The sequence below is a fragment of the Mastigoproctus giganteus genome, chromosome 7 (genome assembly GCF_048544385.1).
Source record: "Mastigoproctus giganteus isolate SK-2022 chromosome 7, ASM4854438v1, whole genome shotgun sequence".
Lineage (NCBI taxonomy): Eukaryota > Metazoa > Arthropoda > Arachnida > Uropygi > Thelyphonidae > Mastigoproctus > Mastigoproctus giganteus.
The window spans coordinates 107,355,797-107,379,568 of NC_143581.1; the positions used below are offsets into that span (position 1 = coordinate 107,355,797).

Consider the following 23,772-nt stretch of genomic DNA (forward strand, 5'->3'; position numbering starts at 1 on the left):
AAGTTTTAATAAAACTACCAAAAATCTAGACAACTCAAATTCAACTACTTGCATCAACACAGTTTTAGTGAACATACAATAGCAATGCGATTACCCAATAACAAACAGTAATGCAACCAATATATCTGAATGTTGTTACATGCAGAAATAAAGGTGATTCCAAGCATTACAATACACTGTTAAATTTAATTATATTCTTTTAAATATAATGTTAAACTCAATCTAATTATTTCCTTGTAATACTTGGGCCAGATGTTGTACCTTTTAATGTACACCCTTCTAGCCAGGAAGCTGTACAGAGGAGTGAAATTAATAAACAAATTAATAATAAAGATAATAAATACTTCTATGACAGGAGAAAAAAACGACACGAGACACTTGGAACCACTTTCTGGTAGTGATAGCGAAATTCTCGAAATTCCCCTGAGAATCTAGCAAGGAAATCTCTTTCAGGGAATAAGAAGGAAACATCACCTCAATAGATATCTCCCAGAATCTCGCTGTCAGCAATTCTATCCACGGAAATGCCGATAATTCAGTTCTCAAATCTGTTCATTGGTCACCCAGTCTTTGTTATTAGGTTTGACCTTCTACAGCCCCCCACAACTGCCAAAGCCAGGTTTAAAGTTTAAAAAACTAACGCTAGGAAGATAGAACAAAACATCCACCAGATGAATAATTTCAAAGCATCTGCAAGATCTCCCATCTATTCTCAAAGGACAAGTTTCTAACAAAAGAAAATTCAACACAGAAGACAGTCCCAAAATAGCAATTGATCATGCATGACAGGTCAATGCCCACAATGCCCAAATACCCACAAGTCACTATCTCTCTTGCTATATATATAATGTGAGCAGTATTATATAGGCAATCCAACTTCATTTGCATCACTGAGACGTAGCTCAACAGCGAAAGACAGATCAACCTGATCGTTATATCCTCCACTTAAACTTATTAGTAATGATAGAACGTGAAGCATGGTAGGATTGGGGCATTCTACTCCAGTTTCTCTCAACAGCATCGGATAAATTTCAAACTTTGTATCATGAATTCGAAACTGTCATATCCAAGTCTGCTTGGTGTTTTTTCCCTCAAGACCACTTGAGTTTAATTTTTTGTCTCCAATGGATATGCAAGAGATGAAATGTTGGTTTTGATAGCCCATCACCTATAACCACCCATTCCTACCCTTGATGGTAGGAAGAAAGTAATATGCCCCAACCAAGATATATATATATAAGATGATTAAAATGATCCTGATGCATTTTGGGCTTAAAGAAGATAACCCCTCTTCCAGAGGATTTCAAGTTCCCTATCACATCTATCAAGTATAGGTCCCATCCCATAAAATCTCAAACTTAGATCTGATCACCAGATCCCATCGTTCGAATTTTCACTGAAGGACTGCGTTAACGGACTCACTTCATACTGTTATATAATTCTTTGACTGTATACCTTAGAGCTTTTGCTTTATACACATTTTGAATGCATTGACAACAGGAAATGAATGAATGCAAGTTAACGTCTCGGAGGCCAGTTCTAATATTTGCACAAGAATACGGTAACCGATCTCATGCGGAGGAATAGGACCCATCCCTCAGCAAGTTATTCTGGCTGGGTTTTTCTGCCCTCCTCAGCATGCATGTCGGCTCCTTGAAGACGCGCTTAAAATAAATCACTGCGCTATATAAGATATTATAAAGACATAATCCACGATAAACTGGCACAGAAATAGGTTCCGTTTAAACTATTTTACGCACCCATGAAACACACACCAGGAACGGTAATAAACAATGAACGTATAAATAATAAATCATTATAAGGTCGCAGTACTAGAAAACAGTCAGGAACGTGAAGTAATGGAGGCGATAACGTACATTTCAGAAATTATAAAGTTTCAATTTTTCTTCTTAGTTCCAAATGAGTCTCGGCAACTAAGTCTCTCCTCTAGGCCCCCCAGTTTTTTCATCCTTTAATAAATATGACGGCCCCTCTTTATATATTGTTTTTGTCACTCGTGCTTGAGTGACCCTGGTTACAGCTCTCTCTCTCTTGTATTCTCTCTATCTCGTTAGCTCCTTTGCCCTTGTGTGGTCGTCCCGGAGTACATACGTAATTTATTTATTTTTATCTAAATTAGGCAGGCCTGGCTTTCGGCATTTAATTATTTATTTCAGTTTGTACTCCTCTCGTTAATTTCTCTCGTATTTATAAATTCGACTTCGTTCCACTGACACCATCGAGCAGCAGTTCATCGGCGAAATATTACGCGGAAGCTCACCTTTAATCGTGTGAAAAACGGTGCATCGTGGAACGAACGGCTTTGAGTAATCATCTCGATGTCTTATTATGTCACGAAATCACCCGAACAGTGTACAAAAAATATAAATAAAAACTCGCTCGCTGTATCAGCTTTTACCACACACAAACAGCGATCCGATAACTTAGATATTTCTGATTTTATTTCGTGCAGCGTAATATCGTTCTGCACGAAATTCTGAAATAAGGCTTTGTGTAATAGCGGCAAAGGCAATCGAAAGTAATCATACCTGATTTATAAAAGTGCAAAATGCACTTGCTTAACGAATGAGGATATTTGCTTCTCATAAGCTTGTAGGCCGTTAAAGAGTATGAGAAACAGAGAATGTATATCGGCCTGCAGAGCACACCAAAGAGAGAGAGAGAGAGAAAGAGCATGAATTATATTCTTACGGTGCCGTGCACTAAAAATAGAGAACCCATATTACTATAGCAACGTGCATTTTTACGCAATTTTGAAACTACATATATTTCACATGAATTGTTTATCCACATTCACCATCTATTTATTCGCGATGTAGTTCAGACTGCGTCAGCAGGGCCATTGCCCAATGTTTCTAACACACGTGCGACGCTGCGACCAAATTCGCTTGTGCAGTCAGCGTTCCAGCTCTAGAAAAGGAGTTTGCGCGGACAAGCTACGTGTGGAATTAAGCAGCTGGCAGGGTTCGTGACCGACGGAATGAGCGGCCAGAGAACGAGTCGAGGATGCCGTGGACAACACTTTCAGCCGGAGTTTATGGAAAGTGCAGCGAGGAATGACAAGTCGTTGTGTATTGGGAAGTACGTGACTAACAGTAACGCTCCGCCCGTGTGCGATGCCGGCATGCGGCGGCCGGATGTCACCTCTGAAGGCAGTTTAGTGTGAAGCGCGAGGGCCTATGTATAGTTAACCTGACTACACACTGCTACCTGCGTTTCCGTTCGGCACAGAACGTGCTCCGACAGGGCCTGCGAACGACAAGTGAAGTTCCTTTCCAGACTCCGAGGGGGGGGGGGGAAGGGAACGGAAACGGGAAGTTCGTTCAGAAGCTGCTCGTCAGGCGATAGTTAAAAATACGCGGCAGGCACCTGTCGTTTGTAAAGCGACATTTGCAAAACACCCAGCAAACACACGAGCGGCGTCGTCACACCGAAATCAACACCCGAGAGCAATATGGCGCGGAATAGTTTTATCTAATTTCCCCGTCTTATCGGTGGCGTAGCGAGAGGGCATTGACCAGCACTGTTCATGCCTGTGTGACCATGTATGCCGCACGGCAAGAACTCCCCCTTTTCCTGCGATCTTCATGCTCATTCACTGAGTATCAGCTCCGACGCTTCTGCGCTTACTCGGGTTCACAGAACTTGCCCTCAAAACTCCCACCGAACAGTCCTTCCCAGACCAGCTTCCACCCCGCAGTTCCACTCACCCACCCACCTTCACACACAGCTACCACCCGCCTTAGAGTCTGCTGTCTGCACTCAGAGTTGGGACCAAGCAGGTCAACCAGTTCGCCAGCGTTCCCAAAGTCAGGACACGTGATTGCCATCTTTCTGGACAGAAACTGAAAACACTGACAAGAACAGTGAAGGAAGTCGCACTCAGCTGAGTACGTCTACGAAAGAAAAAGCAAAAAAAACTACTCTTTCGATCTTAGATTGGAACGATGCACAGAAGCAGTTATCAGTGAGCAGCGCAATTTCAATCAATCATACCCATTTGGTCGCTTCCTACGGACTATTACAAGCTTAGGACCGTACTCTTCTTTGCCGTAATGCTCTACACCTTATAATTACAGCATGGCTATCCCCCTGAAGTAGTCAGAACAGAAAAACCCCCAAGAACCAGTCCGAGTGACTTACTAGCTCCACTTTTAATATCTGCAAACGTGTTCATTACCACTGTTCATCACAAATACGTATTTTTCCTGACACACACACACTCTCTCTCTCTCTCTCCCCAACCAGAAATTGTAGTTACTTATCCGGAAGTCTTCTTGAAACCTGAGACTAAAGTGATAACACGTCAGTGCACTGTATTCTCTAAAACGTAGATATTCTGTGATCTATTTACAAATCACAAACAGCGATTTGTAAAAATGCTGTCTCAGTAGCGTGCAGCACAATTCTGCAAATTCAACCGCTGCCCGTTTCTTCAGTTCATTCTGCTGTGTTTGATCATCTGCTTGTCTGATGCAAAACCAAATCGGCACACAGGGAATGCTGGAATACTCTTCTTTCTTTTTACTGATAACAGCATGTCAATGACTTCACTCTCCGCCGTCTGGATACATTTTCAAAGTGGGTGATTTCGAATTGCATTAGTTTCATACGGTATAAACCACTAAAGCTACAGTTGGCCATAACGCGAATTGTACTGCAGTTTACATTATGGTAAGATGGGGCTCTACCCAAGAAACCAGGGACAAGCCTCATTTAGCGGCAATTGGATTCGCCATCGTGATGGGGCTCATCTGCAGATTCCATTCTGTCTGAGTTCGAGATGCAGGATGAAACAAAGGTCAGGATTTTTAGCTCATAACTGAGAAATTTTCTTCCAGCATGGCATGCATACACATGTATGCCATGTTATAGTTTTCAATGCCTATTCTAGAAGCGAAATTAAAAAAACAAAACAAAACAGACTACAGCTTCGTGGGTAAGGTGAGAATATTTCTCCGTTAATCTTGAGGCGCTCTACATTTCCCATAGAGTAAAACGCAGAACATAACGAATTCAAACACATCTCTTAGCATGGCGGTTTCCTTCCTTAAGCAAATGTTACAATGCTAATGACAGGAACCAAAAACGCATTCGTACCAATAGTGAAGTTCGCATTATGCGAAACGGACGACATATGAGGATGATGAAACAAGCATGGGACAATTGCAGATTGTCCCATGCGGATTGCAGAATCACGTGTTGGACAATTGTAGCTCGTCCAACACGTGATTCTGATTTGTACGAGCATTTTAAGAAAATAGGTAACAAAACAAATGGTGGGGTAAGCATCAGTAACGAGCTAAGAATGGGGATAGGCAATTCTTTTCGTACGCGAATACAAAAAAGAAGAGAGTAAATCAAGTAGGTCCCCTAAGTTGCAGCGGAAGGCCCATAGAAAAACCATCAGAAATGGCAAATGCCTGATAGGTACTTCTCAACGATATTTACATTCGAAATCTAGCTCGAATCTTTTGAGAATATTAAGGAATAAGATTGCTGTAAATATCTCGGAGAAACATTTGTTAGAAAAGCTATTGAGGTTAAGTGGGTAGAGGTAAGAGTCCAGAGGAGAGCAATATATATTCAGTTTTACTTAAAAAGGTTATGTGTGAATGTATTAAACCGTTCGGGATGGTAATAAGAGCCTCATTTGACTCCAGGAAGATCCTCTTGGACCGAAGGAGAACTAATGTCTTACCATTCCATAAAGGTAGTGCTAAAGAGGAATTTGGTAACTATAGGCTAGTGAGTTTGACCTCTGTGCTAGAGAAGGTTATCCAGATTATGGTTGAGGATGCGATTCAATTCCATTTCGACAAGAATAGTACTTTTAAGAGCTTTGAATAGCCTTGTTATGCCTGACCAGTCTGGTAAATTATTATGATATAGTAATTAAACACTTGGATGCAGACTACAGTTTTAACATTGTATATTTTGACTTCAGTAAAATTTTGGATGCTGTCCCACATGGAAGGTTGCTATATAAACAGGAAGAACTTATTAAGGTCTAAAAGGTAGGAGACAGAGGAGCGTCATAAATGACCAGTGACCAGATGGACCAGTGTAAAAAGTAGGGTTCCTCAGGGCTCAGTGTTGGCTCCCTTCCTATTTCTAAAGGATAATGATGAGGATATCCAAGGGTAGCTGTCAAAGTTAGTGATGATTTGATGGTAGGAAGATTGGGTAACAAATCTAGCCAAGGCCATGTTGCTTCAAAAAGAGTTGGATCGGTTGCATAAACGGTCCGAAAAATGGGAGAAAAATTTAATGCATCTAACGTAGACAACAACAGAAATCCTGGAGTAGCGTATAATCTAGGAGGTAAAGCGGTTCAAGATGAAAAAGACTTAGTTGTTACGTTTCAGTCTGACACGAAATTTTCCATGCTGTGTAAACTAGGAGGCTAGGAAGGCACATGGTACCCTGTCCGTGATTTACAGGACTACGAGCAGGTAGGACATCTTTATCTCTCTCTCTCTCTCTCTATACAAGACGATAGTTAGATTGCACCTAAAAGAGGATATATTATTTCTGGAGAAGATTCAAAGTAGAGTGATGTTGGCGATGAATGCAAATCGATGCATATATAAAGAACGGTTCAGAGGACGCTGAGTAAATTGAATTAAGAAGATCTTTTCTCTCTCATAGGTGACACAAGAGCAAGAGGATACGGATATAAAATATCAGGAAATAAATACTACGTATTCAATAGTGCGATACTCCAATAATCAATATCATTAAATGCAGAGTTACTTCTTTGGAAGGTCATATTTAAACTGAATGACAAGCTTGCATGGGGAAGGGAAGGGTGCACTTTTAAACTAAAATTTATTTCACTGTGCTTGTTTAGTTAGGTTTTATAATTACTACGCACAACAATCTTGAAAGGAACCAAACTAAGTGTCCTGAGATCCGATGAGCAAGTCCAGAATTCTGGTAAAAAGAAAACGCTCTTCGCATAGTAAAAGTTCATTAGTAAATGTAGCAGCCAAAGATAAATTTCTGAATTAATAAATGACGTTTTTTTAAGAGCCATCGCCGCTAGCATTGTGGTTATAACTACTGTTCTTCATACTGTTAAAAAAAAGGCCCTGTTTGAATTCTGTCTCAGCGGGAAGAGCTTGTGTACTCTTTCAAACCGAAGACGAGTTAGCTGGTTTGGGAGAAATGTTTTTTGGGGATTTTTTTTTTTTCTTTTTTCCCCTGCAATATACTGAAGATTCATGGCCTTAGTTCTAACTGGTAGAGTAAAATGTTCGGGGAAAAAATGACAAAACGGAGCTGGAAAATCCGCACAACATTTCAGAATCCCTGTTGACTCATCTATGACGTAAACTCAACAGTTAGGTTTGCTCAACCTCGCAAAACCTGGCTGTGCCATACAGATTTAACAAACGACAAAATATATCTGAAATTACAATACAGGAAAAACTCAAGTGCAGAAGATCTGCTCAAGAACCTGCGTCAGTTTGAAATCCGTGTTAAAAGCCGACGTTTTTTCCAACCTAATTTACGACAATATATTACGTGTATGTTTCGGTCGCGTGGTGCGGCAAAACAGGTTACGTCAATTCAGCAAAAACTCTCCCTGTCGAGCCGTAAAAGAGAAAGCAGCAGGAAAGTTTTATTGGTGTCACAATCCAAGTGAAAAGTAGGGCAAGGCCTGCACATAGGTGACCGGAACACTTCGTATTTTATTACATCACTTTGGACGCAAGCAGCTCTCCTTTTCTTATGTTAAGACCTTGTTAACGTACAGTGTCAGGTGCAGGTGGTCTATTGAAAAAGTCAACCATGTTCCACGATGGAACATGCTGGATCGAACATTTTCCGACTACTCGAACCACCCACGCTATGGCACCTTGCCATAGAGAATGCTGTTCAGGATCTGTGTCACGCGACAGTCCTCATTACTCAGAATTCCATCCGACTACACAAGTGTTGCTGACTACACGTTGTTTGGTAAGGAGGAGAACCTTGATGTGCTCATCTCGTACCATGAACTTCTGTTCATGGTACGAGATGGCTGTTCGCATCTTGTCTTAACAAAGTGTTGTGCGATTTCTTTCGTTAATCACAGATGAGTTCTACTGAATATCAACTATGTTTAAACACGGAGCCAGTTAACTTTAGTAAAAAGCTTCAAAACTTGGATGGCACTGGAATTCAACGAGTCTTCGCCACAGATCCATTGGAGAATCACGGCGGTTTGTAGCTGAAATAGGTGATATGTTTAATTGCGTGTTGATAAAATGAAGTGATATCGTTGACAGACGTAGCGGAGTGGTCAGCTCGAGGGTACAAAAGTGAATGCTATTTGAGTGACCATCGTTCAACTCGCTTGACTACTAAATACGGCATAATATTCTTGTATTCTCTCTATCTTGTGGACTCTTCTGAACTTAAGTGGCCGTCCGGAGTATAAACAGAAAATTTATTTATATACCATGTACTGCTGAATATTAATCGCACACCGTTAGTATTGTATGCAATAAAAAGTGTCGTTACAAAGTTCGTGGCTATCCCTAACATCTGATTTCTTCTCCGCACACAGGAGAAGAAAAACATTTTTGGCAAGAAATGTATCAAAAAAAAAAAAAACAATGACGCGCTTCAGGACAATCCTACTGGTAAATTTTGAAAGACAGAAGGAACTCTCGTGAGGTTATTGTTTGTTGGTGTGTCGGATATTTCAAAAAATACCACGAAAGCATTTCACAGATGCATGCAAAATCCGAAGAGATCAAGGACACATTGCCAGGGGGTGAGAAGTACTCATGAAAAGCGTGCCTGATTTAGTGATCATTAATGATTCAATGATGGAAGAATTAAACTTGGCGTCTTCAGGACTGGTATTTCACAGGACAATAATCACGTATTTTTTTGTTATATGTACATTTTTTTTTTCTTTTGGTAGTATAAATTCCTAAAGCTGTGATGTTGACCTACGCCACGTATTTTCTTTGGCATGGCCATGGCAGTTCCACACAACGCATCTCTTCAAACACCAAAGTGAACCTTGTCCGTGCCACGTCATATCATCGTTAGCTAAGCGAAGACAGCGCTAACTAGCCATTACCCAGCTTGGATGCTGGCATCATCTTAGAGTGTAGATGCAGAGAAGGTTTTTTGTGTACAGAATCCATGCCCTTTTTGTTTTGTTTATTATTTCTTCTTTTTTTTTTGTTTTCTTTTTCGTACAGAACGTGGTTCAATATCTCCCCACCCATCCGACTCTCCAGAGAGGAAATGGGAGGGTCTGGAGTAACCGGAGCAGCTGAATGTATGCCAGAACTTTACTAGCAAACTGGGAGCGGAAGCTAAAAGGGTGGGTAGTAGGTGGATAGGATGTCGTAGCTCTCGCGAAACAGGGAATCTCTATCAGCCAGACTTGCCCTACCAGGACTGAGTGATAAAGATTTTCTGAGGGCCATGCGGGCTGCTCCCGTTAGCAGAGAGAGAGAGAGAGAGAGAGAGAGAGAGATCTATACAAACATTTTCATCAGAGACTAGGAAAAATCTCGTTGGAAAAGCAAAAGAGTTTTAAATTAAATGGATTTTCCACATATCCGAAAATATATGCAAGTGTTCGAGAGACAATTTATTATTATTGAATATTTCATTTTGATGCATCATTTTTATGTGAAAAAAAAAAAAATACTCTACACTTTCTTCATGGCCGATAATCCACTTCAGGTATTTAGTTTTACTACCAAGATTAAGGCGATTAAACGACCTCTAAAGTGTTTACAATATGTAGGAGACTTAATACCATATTGGTCCTAAACCTTTATAATTCTCGTTTGGCAGTGAATGCAGGCATTCGAGTTTTACCAAGTAAAATCCACTTCTGTTAATTTTCAATTCCTTAGGGATTTGTCTGCATTTTTGAAACTTGCAGTTAATTAAAATCATTACAATAATCGGTGAAATGAAGCTAATACTTGTTCACTTTCCCGTTTTGCATCATGAGCAAAGCTTCAAAGGCTCGCGCCTGGGTATTAATCTCATTCTTCATTTCAAGTGGAGTTCATATTGCTGAAAATAGCGCGGCAAATAAGTAAATGTTATAACAGTTGACCAGTGGGCGATTTTAAGTCAAGCAATACCTAGATAATGTTTGAAATTTTCTGATGAAGTGACAATGAAGCTGTTGTGAACAGTGTAGCGAAACTTGAATTTTGGAAACTTGATTATATCATTTGTGTATCCGTTGCGTTACTTTCTGGATGTAGTTTAGAATTTGGATTCTCTCTCTCTCTTTCCCCTTTCTTAGGAAACAGACATTTTATTGGAAAAATGCAGGATCCCGTCTTTAAGGAATCGATGAGGAAACGGATGTCAACTCACGCACCGTGAAGAACAAAATGGCTGCGAAAGATCAGAGAAACTAGATGGTGCAGAGTCAGGGCGAAAGAGATTTAAAGAAATGCTGCAAAAGATCGTAATCATTTTAGATCGGTCTCCATAACTCGTAATTATTTTAGATCGGTCTTCATAACTGGAGCAAGGAAGAAGCTCTGATAAAGGAAGGCAACTGGCTCAACTGAGGCTTTATACGTGGGGGGGGATCTCGTCTAATGATAGGCACAAATGCAGCACGAAAGTTAAGGGTTGGGAGAGGAAAGAGTTATCACCACCAGGAATTCTAAGTTGATAAAGAGCATCTGAATGCATGGGTGATCAGATGGCAGCAGTGGTTTGCTGCGCACGATTACTGCAGAAATTAGAACGACCACAACTTGATGGACTGAGCACCCACGCCATCAGGAAGTAACGGACTAAAAAAGAAAGTACATACACGCAGACAGGTCTTACAAAGAACTTCGTGAGAATGTCGAAGCATGAGGATTTTCAGTAGCCGGATTTGATAGGGTCGCATCTTCCAAACTGAAGGAAAAGGTTCATCTTTTCATGACACTCCGTCCACACGACATTCTCATTCCTTCTGTGTTATCGCGATGGAAATTAAGTAATAACAAGGTGCCATTAGAAATTAACGTTAAACGTGGGAAGTACATAAATGGCATTATGGGATAGCCAGGCCAAAACATTCGGTCAGTGTTGCAAAGCTTAATTAATCACTCGAATACTAATAGATCGTTGAAGTCACTGACATGTCCAAGTGAGTTTTCGAAGAATATTTATTTATACGAAGAGCAACACTCATATTTCCCCACCACACACTCAGTCACTCTTTGGATTCAAGTAGAACCGAATGTTTCGAGTTCATTTGACTTTCTCCGAAGTCTCGAGAATTTTTTAATGGGCCAAGACGGAAGGCGAAGATCCACCAAATACAAAAATGGTAATTTTCTTCATTTAATCTCCCCAGCTGAGGGACAGGGATCTTTCCCGCAATACACAACAGCCTAAACAATCATTAGCAGCTCTGGGCTCTATTACGCATTTTTAAGAATCATTCCTTCCACGCACGTTCTAAAAACAAATTAAAAAGAACCAAGTTTTCACTGACTGTGCCATCTGTTACGATTCGAATGAGTAGCAGGTTTCGTTGTACCAGTGATAATGCCCTGCTGTATCTGAAATTTGCTTTATCCAGTCGCTCTTCTGCGACCTTCCCTCAGAGATATACAGCGGAGTAAGATTACAGAAAAGACCTTGATTAGTTGCGCATCTTCTTGAATCAACCTTGTGGTTAAGTTAACGGCAACAACTGCAGCTTCAGGTTGGGATGAAAGGTCGACAAAGTTGGTATGCGAGTACAGCATGAAAGAGCAACAAACTGGACAGTCACATGACTAAAGGCATCGAAACTTTTAGAACCGTGCTAGTATTCACCGATGGCACAGTAATTCATCGTATAATCGTGTTGGTTCCCGAGACGTAACTACAAATTCTGGGTTCCTCTCGTGAAGTTTTGTATCCTACTCATTAATCCACATCAATCATTAGCGCTACCGCGGTAGAAGCTTAATAATTTCGGCTCTATTCTGTTCACAACAGTATAATACTTCTCCTTTCTCACTATTTTGGAAAAAAGCAGGCATCATCAAAAAACATTTCTTCTTATTATTTTTTTTAATGCAATACAATGGTAACAAGGTCGAGTGTGAACTACGTCGATACAATCTCTACATTCTTCAACCATTCCAGGGCGTGTGTTTATGGCTGTTTAGGTGTCCGTTATCACAGAGATACGGATAACACTCGTGCCACCGTTATCAACTGCCAGCCAGTATCTCATCGCGATGGCCACACCACATTCATCTATCCGCGTCTCGTCTGTTGCAGATTTCGGAAATATCCGTCAGTTTTTTTTTGTTTTTTTTTTTTGTGGTCAATACGAATCGTTGCGCGTTCTACATACAGGGGGATAATTCCAGGAATGAATGGCTGCGGCAATTTCAAAGGCTCTCTGTGGAGTTTCGATTTGTTTAAATTCAAATACGTAAGAATTCATTGGTTTGGGCTACTCAATGAACTTGGCTGAGGCGCCAGGTTTCAGTTCAACGCGAAACTTTCAATTACGCGGAATTGGAATGAAAACGGAGTGACGTCACCCCACATGACATCATCTGTGAAAAGAGTCTCTGTGGACATGGACTGCGGCAATTAATCTAGAACGCGTCACAAAAGAGAAGGGAGCCCAGCTGATAAAAACGCAGTCCCTTTCATCCTCATTCGATCGTATTAGTTTCAATGTTTAAAGCTGCCGATTGTGTTTGAGGTTATTCCTACGAAGGATTAAGCTGTGTGGTGCGTTCCTGATGAGCGTTATCTTAATAATTAAGGGGTTGGGGCAGTTAACTGCGAAACACATATTACGTTTTTTGATCATCTGGAAGCTGATCCAAATAGTTTCATTTCAATCGGTACTGAGAGGAGAGGAGCATTGGTGGCTGCAAGATAACCTAAAATGAGGTGAAGAATCAGTAATCACTTATTTCATTAGTTCTTCCATGGACCAACCACGAACACCCACCCTTCCACCCACAATTCCCCCTCCCTCCCTCACGCCTTTCAAGCACCACTGTGGCAGTATCTGAAGCTGTGGGTGGTTGCCACACCACGAGGTTCCTTCGAAGTACTGGGAGGGGTTCGATGCATTCCTAAAATCGATATCGCATGTAAGGAGGTGCTAATTTGGGAACACACGCAGTGCACGCGGCGGTGAAAATGACAAAAGAAGGAAAAAAGTGGGAATTTCCACTCTTCTTTTGTAGCGATCAGCAGCGTGGAAGTGAAACAGGTAATCCCAGGCTTCGCCGGCACAGGAAATAAGGGCCTACTTTTTATCAGCGATTCGGCTTTACGGACTGGCGAACACTTAGACCTTTCATTTCCCCGCTAATTACGCCACTGTGCCGCTCTGAAAGGAACCCAGACCACCCTCAGGCACTGCGACGTGACCCTACAGTAGGGTCGTCGTCGTTTAGCGAGTGTAGTCGGTTGAGCGCCCGTCTTCCCTTTGTTGCGAGTCGAATATTCGCTGAACAAGCCCGGTTAGGTCATTTCCCGTGCATTTCCTGGCTCGTGCTCGCGCAAATAGGAGTGTTCGCTCGTGGTTCAACAGTCGCGACGAGCGAAACTCGAACGGGGAAGCAAAAAACCCGTCGACTTCGCCACACATTTTGCCCCGCTAACGTGTTGAACGGAGCGCGAGCGAAAGTCAAAGTTAAAGGTGGGATCAAAAACATCGTTCAGACGTCCTAACGCTGTGTTAGGGCGGAACCCATTAAGACACGACGTTCGGAACAAAAGTGGGCACCGCTCTCTGTCGCGCGAAACCAACACACCCTCGCAAAACGAAAATGTCAGTACTCACCTATTCGGCAGTCATCGTCGAAGCTCCATGCACAACAACAACAGACAAAACAGACACGTCACTACAGTTCCACCGCTGCACCCCACAAGGGCACGTTGCCAGTGCGCAGTGCGATGGCCGCTGCACACCACCCTTCTGAAAACACACTCTTGTGGCTCGAACAGCGTCCGCGACTACGTTGCTCAGAACCGACGGAGGTGCGGCGATACAGTTCGTTGCGAACGAGAACGACAACAGTAAAGGTCTTGCCACGGCGGTGCCGACTGCTCTACTGCGTCTAGTGCGCCGGCGCTCCACGCCTTATTCCCGGCAAGCGGGCGGCTCGCCTTTGTTCCGCCTCGCTGCCGCTACGAAACGATTACCGTCATTACCGCCCTACACGGGTGCGTGACACGGGACCTCGCCCACTATTTCTGCGAGGGGTGGCGCGCGGAGGATTGAAGATGGGTTCGACTGTTTGTAAAGCCGCAGTCGTGCCACGCTACTGGCTGGTTGTTATCGGCGGAGCGAAGACTTTGGAGCGGTTCCCTTCTCCTCATATTACCCCAGCCTCGAGAGCTTGCTAGAGAGCACGTGACATCCTACCAGACCGATAAGTCTCGTGACTGGTGTGCCAAGTCGTCATCAGCAGACGGCGGGCAACTCGCTAGCATTTCATTAGAAGCGGACGGCAGGAGAAAGGACAGCCTTGGAGCGGCTGATTGAAATACAGCGGACTGCACGTTTGCCGAGATGCTCGCGGGAAATCAATGGCTGTAATGGTCCTCAAAGGAGTCATTGGGTGGTTGACAAAGTTCAGAGCTGCTAAAGTTGCCACCTCGTCCCCGGGTATTTCCTACCCTGGCGAGCCTCACTCGTAAATTTCCAACTCGCGCTGCTTAACTTTCAAAATTGCCTCGGTGCGACGCTTCCCTCGAAAACTATCGGGGAAAAAAAAAACAAAACCCGTCTCTAACCCTGAGAGCACCTAAACCTTTGGAAAATAATCCCGTTGTACGAGATGCGCGATCTATGGCGTGAAAACGAAGAAAAAGAAATTCCTTTTCTCTCTCTCTCTCTCTCTCAAGCCCACAAAGTAACGACTTCAGTTACGCGGGTTCGTCAAGCTTCCATGTCGTAGTGTTTTCTCTGAGCGTTGATCGGAAAGATCATGCGGACGCCGTTTGTCATTTTAATGCGTTGATGCACACTCCGTACAGGGCCAGCCGAATTAAATACTCCCCCGAGACCAACGCCTGATTGACGTAAGGTGGAAAGGAGGGGCATCCCGATACAGAGAGCAGATACGAAAGCAGACAAAGCGGCTATTCCTACGCTCGCGCATTCGCGAACACTTTTATTTATCAAAAAGGAAACGGTCTCTGTTAGTTACTTCCATCCAAGATCGGACTTCCTGTCTAGTTAAAGCATCGCAAATTCACGATTATGTTCATTTAACGTAGTGGGGTGGAGAAATATTTATTGATAAAATGCAAAAAGAAGAGCGAATTGGAGTGGAGTGGAGGAGAGAACATCACGATTAATCGGTGAGGAAAGCAAGTTCCTGAAGAAGAAATTTAGATTTTCAGTCGTTTATTCTTTTTGAGGAGTGAAAACTATTTTTATTGTAAAAGTTAGCTGATGTGCGCATTGCGTTCAGGCGCGTTCAATTTTTTTTTCCTTAAATTAAATGATTATATTTTTTTTTTCCGTGATCCATAGTGTAAAGTTGATATAGCTTAATAAAGCTATATTTTTACATTCAGGACTTAGCCATTTACTTTAATTACAACGGTATAATATTTATTACTCTCCCATTTTTTGAAGTTACTTTTCTCCCTATTCTGTTCACTTCTGTTCACGAATTTTGCTTAACAATGCACGCGAAGCGTGCACGAATCTCTAAAAGCTAACAAAGCAGCATTAAAACTATATTTAATCTACGAATGTATTTTTTCGATAAAAATAAAACGAAAAAGCCAGAATGGCTCGGAATTAATTTTGATGGAGAAAGAAACAGCAACCGACACCACAGTCTGGAACGGGGCTGCAGTAGATGAAACGTGAGGGGAAACTGCTCATAATTTGAGTACACTCACAAAATCCTTAATTTACAAAAGCAGAGAATGAAAGGTTGCAACGAACATTAGGTGGACACTCGACTACGGTGTCAGCTAGACAGTGGTTGCTTTAAATGATTAGCGTTAAGCGGGCCACAGACAATCAATCCAACTCTGGTCGTTAACACATTCGTGGCAGCCGACGTAATCGCGGCAACTGCTGAGAAACACGTGTGTGGGCACTTTTCGTTGAAGTTTTCGTGGCATGAAACTTCAGCGGAAAGCATGAGTGAATACAAGCCCCAGACAGCTGAATCCTCTTCGATTTTTCTCACTCTGGTCAGATTTTATTACTAGTTCCTAGTTCCCAAAGAACAAGTAGTAAAATCGGATGGCAAGTGTGGCTAGTGGAGTTCTCTACGCCTCCTCCTAATTGAGACCTCAGGGGGTTCTTTAATCGTGACAAGATGAAGCCAACGGCACGATACATCGCCGTCTGCCGCTCATTTAGAGATGGTTGGTTGTAGTAGGGTTTAGGCGCATCAGCAACTTAGGTCATATTGAGCTGCATATAATATGTTTGTAAAATTGTATATGTTTTACAGTCGATTTGCTGTGTTCTGGATGAAAAACCGCGCTACGCTTGCGTGAGGCCGTTTCCCTTAAACTCTGACTTTTTGTTCACAGAAAAAGAAAAAAAAAAAGTGAAACGAACAATAAATACACACAAATTACAGTCGCAATAAATGATGGGTGAATGAACTACTTGCTCGGGTAACCCGAATTGGAAAATGGATGTTTTTTAAATATTGATGTAGCAACAAAAATCTAATTGCGCTTGTTGTGTTCGTAGGTGTATTATGTTCTATACAAATGGAACATAGTAAACCAACTACAATATTAGGAGGCCTAAAGACATAAAAATATTCTCCACTTGGGAAAGGCTGAAGATAAGGATCTTCTCAGCTAAAGACAACGTTCTCCGTTACCAGAAGCGCATAATGACAATGTACCCTGAGTAGACAGAAATCATGGGATATCTACCTACTAACGGGTAGGCCCACCCAGTGGCGGATTCAAGGTAGGGACACCGGGTCGTTTTTCTGTCGGTTTTCAGAAAATATAGACCAATCGTTTAAATTATCTTTAGCTACAAAAAAAAAAAATATATATATATATATATATTTTTTTTTTTTCATTGTTTAGAACATAGGATTTTATCTATTTTTGCATTGTGGCTCAGCTATTTTCAACTGATTTGGCAACACTGATGCTAATGTGATCGCCATTCTAGTGCACAGAATGGTGCTCCCCGTCACAAATGGAGTCCCTCCTGTCATTTTTTTCCGGATCTGCCACTGAGCCCACCTTTCGTTCAGATAAGGGCAGTCACACGGCCGAGGCACTCAGTCCACTAGTTCACAAAAGCGCTCCACGGGTATTTCCATTCATGCTTGCTGCACTGCTGCCCATAATTCTGTCATATTCCTGGGTGGAGGATCCAAAGCTCGAACGGACCTTTCCATAGCATCCCAAAGCTGCTCCACAGGGCTCATGTCCCGTTAACGGGCAGGCCATTTTATGGTGGTAAAATCTGCAGAGTGTTCTTCTAACCATGTTCTAGTCACTGCAGCTCTGTGGGGAGGCGCATTGTCCTGCTGAAAAAGTCCATTGCCCTGTGGTTGCACGATGACCATAAAGGGATGCAGATGGTCTGCAAGGATGGACATGTAACCTGGACCATTCAGAGATGCGTCTAGACGTAGCAGAGGTCCAAGAGTGCCAGTTGAACACTCCCAAGACCATTACCGACCGTCCACCTGCCTAAAGAGTTCCTTGTTAACATTAAGAGAGCTTCGTGCGGTTTCCGCCAGATACGCACCCTCCTGTCTGCTCAAAATAACTGGAAACGGGACTCATCGGACCAGGAGAGCCGTCTGCAATCATCCAAGGTACAGTGCCGATGTTCTTTCGCCTAGTTGAGGCGTAGAGTCCTGTGTCGTAATGTTAGCAATGGGACTCTGGTTGGGTCGGCGGCTCCCATAATCTATTGCGGCTAATGATCGCCTTATGGTTTTGGTGCAGACAGTCCTGGCATATCCCTCCTTGAAGCCGGCGATGGTTTGTGCCACTGGCGCTCTCCGGTTGGCTGAAACAATGAGAGATATACGTCGACAACCACACACACACACACACACACACACACGCCCACACCGCTGTCCGCGATGAGATGTTATTCCGGAAATGGCTTTTTCCCCAAACACACTCGATATTGTCGAATGGGGATAGTGCAATTTCTGCACCACCTCCTCCGCGATAGAGTGACTCATGCGTCGTGCATCCACTATCAATCCTCGTTCAAAGTTAGCTCACAACGGTTATCCATACTGACATCGAATTACCATCTACGTGAATGCAGTGTACCTATATATCTGCCAAGCGGTGGGTTCGTCCACTAGCGAGAGGGGGTGACAACTTCGTGTTGCCCAGGAACCAAGTATCCCATGAATTCTGTTCTTTCAGTGTAGTACATAAGAATGTTTTGATAAAATAAGAAGTTTTGGTACATAAGAATGAATGATAAAATGCTTGTTTTTATGTTTCAATAATTCTGATAATTATATTTGCTCTTTTGTAGGAGCAACTGTCTCGACTTTCTTCGTTCACTTAACCTTATTGTGATAGAAGACCATTTAAGTATGGATTAATCGGTGTAATGCCTTTGCCACCAATAATAGTGGACAATAATGCCTATCCTCAGAGCTCTTCCAGTGAACCAATACCCTTAGAGGGAACGTATTGCTCGTATAGAATAACCAGACCACAGAAGTCAATCCAACTGAGCATGACTGGGTTGCTCTGAGCAGGAGTATTGTCAGGCGTAGACAATCCCTTCTAGAAAATCCCTTCCAGTCCTTGCGCTAGAATGAAAACTGATATCTCTAGCTATAACATGAATTATCGATGTCGTGAACTCATTTACATAACTTTGTAATTTCAGATTGAAATTGATCAAGCCTTTGTACATTATTAAAACACATTAAAAGAAATGAATTGAGTTGTGTTGTGTTGTATTGTGCTATGCTGTTTGTGGTTTTATGGCGCGCCAGTACCTAGACTTCATTGTTCCAAGTGAATTATATCTGTATATGTGTCCACGGGCTGATTCGCATGTTGTTTGGCTGAAAAGCCAGTAATAAGACACAGGTCAAACCTTACTCCTCTCCCCGAAACTGGATAAATACAACCACGATTGAAGAGGCCTTTAAGAATCTTCCAATCTCCGATGGGATTTAAACTCCGGTCCTCTCCAAACAATTGGTGAAATCGTGACTTAAAACGAATGTCTCATTAACGTTTTATCTTAATCGAATAAAAAAGATTTTTAATTTATGTTGCCTTAAGTTTTAAGCACCAGTATATCTATTATTCATCACTTACAGTAGAACTGCTATTACTATTATTGAAATTAGTTTATTCATAATATAGCTCCGTACAGCCACTAAACGAGAAAGGTGGTTACATATTTAAAATATATAAAACAACGGTGTATATTTAACTGAAGGCGTGCACATCAGTAAACTTATATTATTATTTTAAAACACATAGGTGAATACAAACGAAAGTCTCCATTTCTGTTTGTCTTGGAATTATGTGGGATTACATACTTTCAATAACACCGTACAGCTTGTACAATTATTGCTGTACTATATATACACCACACATATATAATTAGCGTACATCTTACGCAATGAATTTTCCTTATCTTTACGTGCTATTACCAGCTATTATTGATATAATTTAGAGACAGCCTTGCAGCATTTATTTAATTTTTTACATGTATTTATTTATTATTGGTGCCACAAACATTACAGCTAGTAGCCTAGTACGTCACTGATTAATCCATGATCAAATGTGTCTTCTATCTACCCTCTTCTTCAGCCTTAGCCTCCCCCTCCCCCCTTTTTTTGGACTGAAATCATCAAAGCTGTTGATGTTTAATCGCTGTGTTAAGTTCGATATGAAAACCTTTTGCCTCTAAGCGAATTTCAACCACATCTGAGCTTATGATCTGTAGAAAACCCTCCGGGATTATGAGGATTTAAAAATTTTCCAGATTTTTATTGAATACCTAGTAGTTCAGCAATTTTTAACGAATACTTCTCTTCATAACGAATTGCCTTGATATTTCACCAGTTTTAACAGACAGCTTCGATATATTTAACTTTGAAAACCGATTTCATATTCTGCGTGGCAGATGGAACCTGCTATCTAAGGAAGGACCAATTAGTCTCATCTTTTAAAGAAATTGCAGATTAACTTTTTGGAGAGGCCAGAAAGTAGTGCAATACCAAGGCAACTCGTATTGCACTACTTTCAATCCCATGAAAAGAGAATATAAAGGTTAAAAGTACAAGAAATTGAAAGTACCATAAAACAAAAATTATACCTTGCGTAAATTCTGAGTGCTAAAATTCATTCCAAAGCTAAGTGAACTTTGAAACACAATAATTTAAAATTAAAATACGTAAAATGTTTTTTTAAAAAAAAGATGAAACTGAAAGAATAAATCCCTGCAGCTGTAATATTTAGTTGTTCTACTGCTTAATCAAGCTTCATAAGCACTGGAGTTTCAGAGTGAAAGATTTTTTATATTACATTCTGCGATTTAAATTATAATGAGATTGATATGCTACGGATTCTTTATATTCAGAAAGGAATTAAGGTCATGAGGTGTCAGTATATCGTTTGTGAAAACTGCGTCTATTCTAAGCCGGGTTTGCCTGCCAAATGGGATGAAACTCCATTTCGATTTTCGAATTTTTCAATTTGGAAAAAGAAAGAAGAAAGTTTTACGCCCAGAACTCAGGTTCAGTTAATCACAACTTCTAATGAGAAAGAAAAAAAAAAAAAAAAAAACCCACTATAGCGTATTCTTTCTTTCTGCAACGGGAATTAAACAAGACATTTTTTCAATAGGTGATAGGTTGTGTATCTCGTGCGTCGCCATGGAGGCGAAGTTAATTTGCAATAAGTGCGCTGTTAAATGTTTAACAAATGTATGGATGCCTTAATTTTTTTAATTGAACTCCTAACTGGCTTAATATTAGAAGTCAGAAAGCTTTTTCCATCGAGCTTGGTTTTATTTACGACACTCCACTAGAAATGCTTATAGCACGTCAGTTTCCGCAGAATTGGGTGTTGGCTAAGGCCATGAGAAGTCGGTATACTGTCTCTCTCAATTTCTTGAATTTTTGACTGGTTTGCTTTTTTGTAGATGAAAAACTCGGATTTCTGTGAGCAAAATCTCCGAGATCGATGTCAAAAAATTCCTCCCATCTAGACCATTCCCCTTCCCCTTGCGTAATGCACTTTGCTGCATAGCTCGCAGTATAAAAAGCCGAACAGCTTCGTACGCTACAGCAGTGGTAATTTGCATTTTGTCGTGCAAGTCAAAGTGATAAAGTATTAGTTGTGGGGCGTAGTGAAGATATCACGGAGTTTCAAAAGGGCGTGATTGTGAGAGCTCGCGCATCGGGTGCTTCCATATTGGAAACGGCATGTCTTGTCGGTTGCACCAGGCCCACTGTGGCTAAGTTGGGTCAAATTCCCGCGGACAGAACTGTAAAGGATTACGCCAGGTGGACGTTAGTGATAAGCGAAGGGTACAGCGCGTTGTATGGGTTCAACGACCGATCACTGTGCCACAGTTAACATCGCAATACAATATGGGGAATGCAAGAACAATATTCCAAATGACTGTGCCGCACACTCAGACGTAAACACAGCATACTACCTAAGAAACACCCTCTCCTCACTGCTAATCATGGACATGACGAATTCTGTGGTGCCAATAACACGCTGGTTGGACACTGAGGACTACAAACGAGTGTGCTGATCAGCTGAGTCCAAATACCTGGTGCAATACGCAGACGGACGCTTTGGTGTGTGGCGCAAGCAACACGAGTCCAGGAACGCATCGTGCATGGTGCTCACTTCCAGGCAGGTGGCGGTGGTTCTTAAGATGGAGCATGTTTTAGTGGCCAGAACTAGGACCTCTGAGGCATATGGACAAGCGTTTCACAGATGAGGTCTATTACAGCTCTTAGGAGACCATGTGTATCCTGCCAAGTTGCTTTGTTTTTTTTTTTTTCGGACAGAAACAGTATCTTCCAAGTGAATAATGAGCAGTGTCATCGGCCATTTTGAAATGGAAAGCTTTGCATGCATCATGACTGCAGATCTCTATAGATGTCTTCAGACATCTAGTGGAGTCAGTGCCTAGGCAAATAGTGGCTGTTATCCATGAGAACATACAGTGTTAGCCCAACACCGTATTAGGTAGGTGATCACAATTCAGTTTTCATTCGGTGTAAATTGTACGGAATCAGAAAATTATTTATCCATTAGTCTGTCATAGGGCTGTACGTATTATTACCAAAATGTTTTCCATAACAAAGTGTTTCCCATTTGGTTACCATCCTGGAGCAAGCATAAGAATTCTACTGAATTTTGCTAATTTTTTTTATTATGACACACACAACTGACACGGAGTTTAGATTTGTCAGAGAGCTGAGTTCATTAATGTTCCGGAGAGTGTTATTAGGAAGAGGTACAACTGTACCTCTTCCTAATAACACTCCTAATAACTTCCTAATAAATGTGGCATTTTTGATAATCAAGCACATCAGCAGACGATAACCGCTACACAACCGTAACGATGCTTCAGGCGGTGATTATGTGTATTACTGATGGGAATAATCGAATTATTTCCATAATCGAATGATTAGTAATCAAGAGTTCAATAGTCAATATATTCATTCGTCAAAAAAAAAACCATCGTTAAGTTCATTCGAATCCATTGTCAATCCGCTACAGAATGGAGGCCTCAACGTCATGTTGAAGGAATGGACCATAATCTGCCACGCTGGTCCAGTGCGTGGTTGTTAGATCGACATATTTAGCAGACAGGAGCTTGAACCCATGTCTACTCAAGGAGCGTATGCTATTGCACTCCCTCTTCTGACTACTGTTGTGATCACAGGCAATGGTATAGCAGTTTAGCTAATGGGAGGTGACATTAAGTAAGGAAATAGGACAGGAACAGACACTCCTGCCCGCGTATAAACTAACACTCCAGGGTGTGGAAAAAATTTATTTTATTTTTCTTATTTTATTTAATTATTTATTTTATTATTATTTTGTTTATTATTATTATTTTTTATTTTTATTATTATTTTCATTTATTTATTATTATTTTCATTTATTTATTATTATTTTTAATTTTTTATTTATTTATTTTTTATTATAATTTTTTAATTAATTAATTTATTTATTTTTTTATTATTTTTTTTAATTAATTTATTTGATTATTATTTTATTTTTTTTTTATTTTTATTTATTTTATTTATTTTTATTTATTTTATTTATTTTTTATTTTATTTTATTATTATTTTTTTATTATTATTATTATTTTTTTATTATTATTATTATTTTTTTTTTGCCTTTTTGCACCACGGGAAATACATTTTGTTTCTGTTTTTAGTTTAATTTTTATTTTATTTATTTATTTATTTATTTATTTTACCCTCTCTGGAGTCGGCCCCCAGAGAAATCTGGCCCACCTTTTGGCAACATCAGGTGGTTCAGAGTCTCGTATCGAGACAGTACGTGCTCCACTGGGACTGGCCCACCTTCCCGTGGTGTGGACGAGTACCCAGAATCATCTATCCAGGTGACTGATGCTTCTGGGTAGCCAAGAGGCCAGAACAGAACAACAGAACACACACATAATACACACAAACCGACGTCACACACATCTGGCCCATTTGTAGTGATACTGTTCTTCACAGAGATACGAGGCGGAGTTGAACTCACGTTCTAGGAGCCGCCCTTTACAAAAACACATGTCCACATACA

General features: G+C 41.2%; 1 protein-coding gene across 4 annotated transcripts in view; it reads right to left on the reverse strand.

The window, feature by feature from the left end:
* The window catches only part of LOC150083136 (uncharacterized), a 150,513-nt gene that overhangs the window by 38,211 nt on the left and 88,530 nt on the right, over positions 1–23,772 (reverse strand). For 2 of the 4 annotated variants that reach the window (XM_090377825.1, XM_090377829.1), the window contains exon 1: positions 13,814–14,103. The exons of 1 other annotated variant lie outside the window; for it this stretch is intronic. The gene's annotated coding sequence lies outside the window, so the exon portion shown is untranslated. Of the gene's footprint in view, positions 1–13,813; positions 14,104–23,772 lie in introns of those variants that run through there. One more of the 4 variants, XM_090377828.1, reaches the window with a different exon arrangement.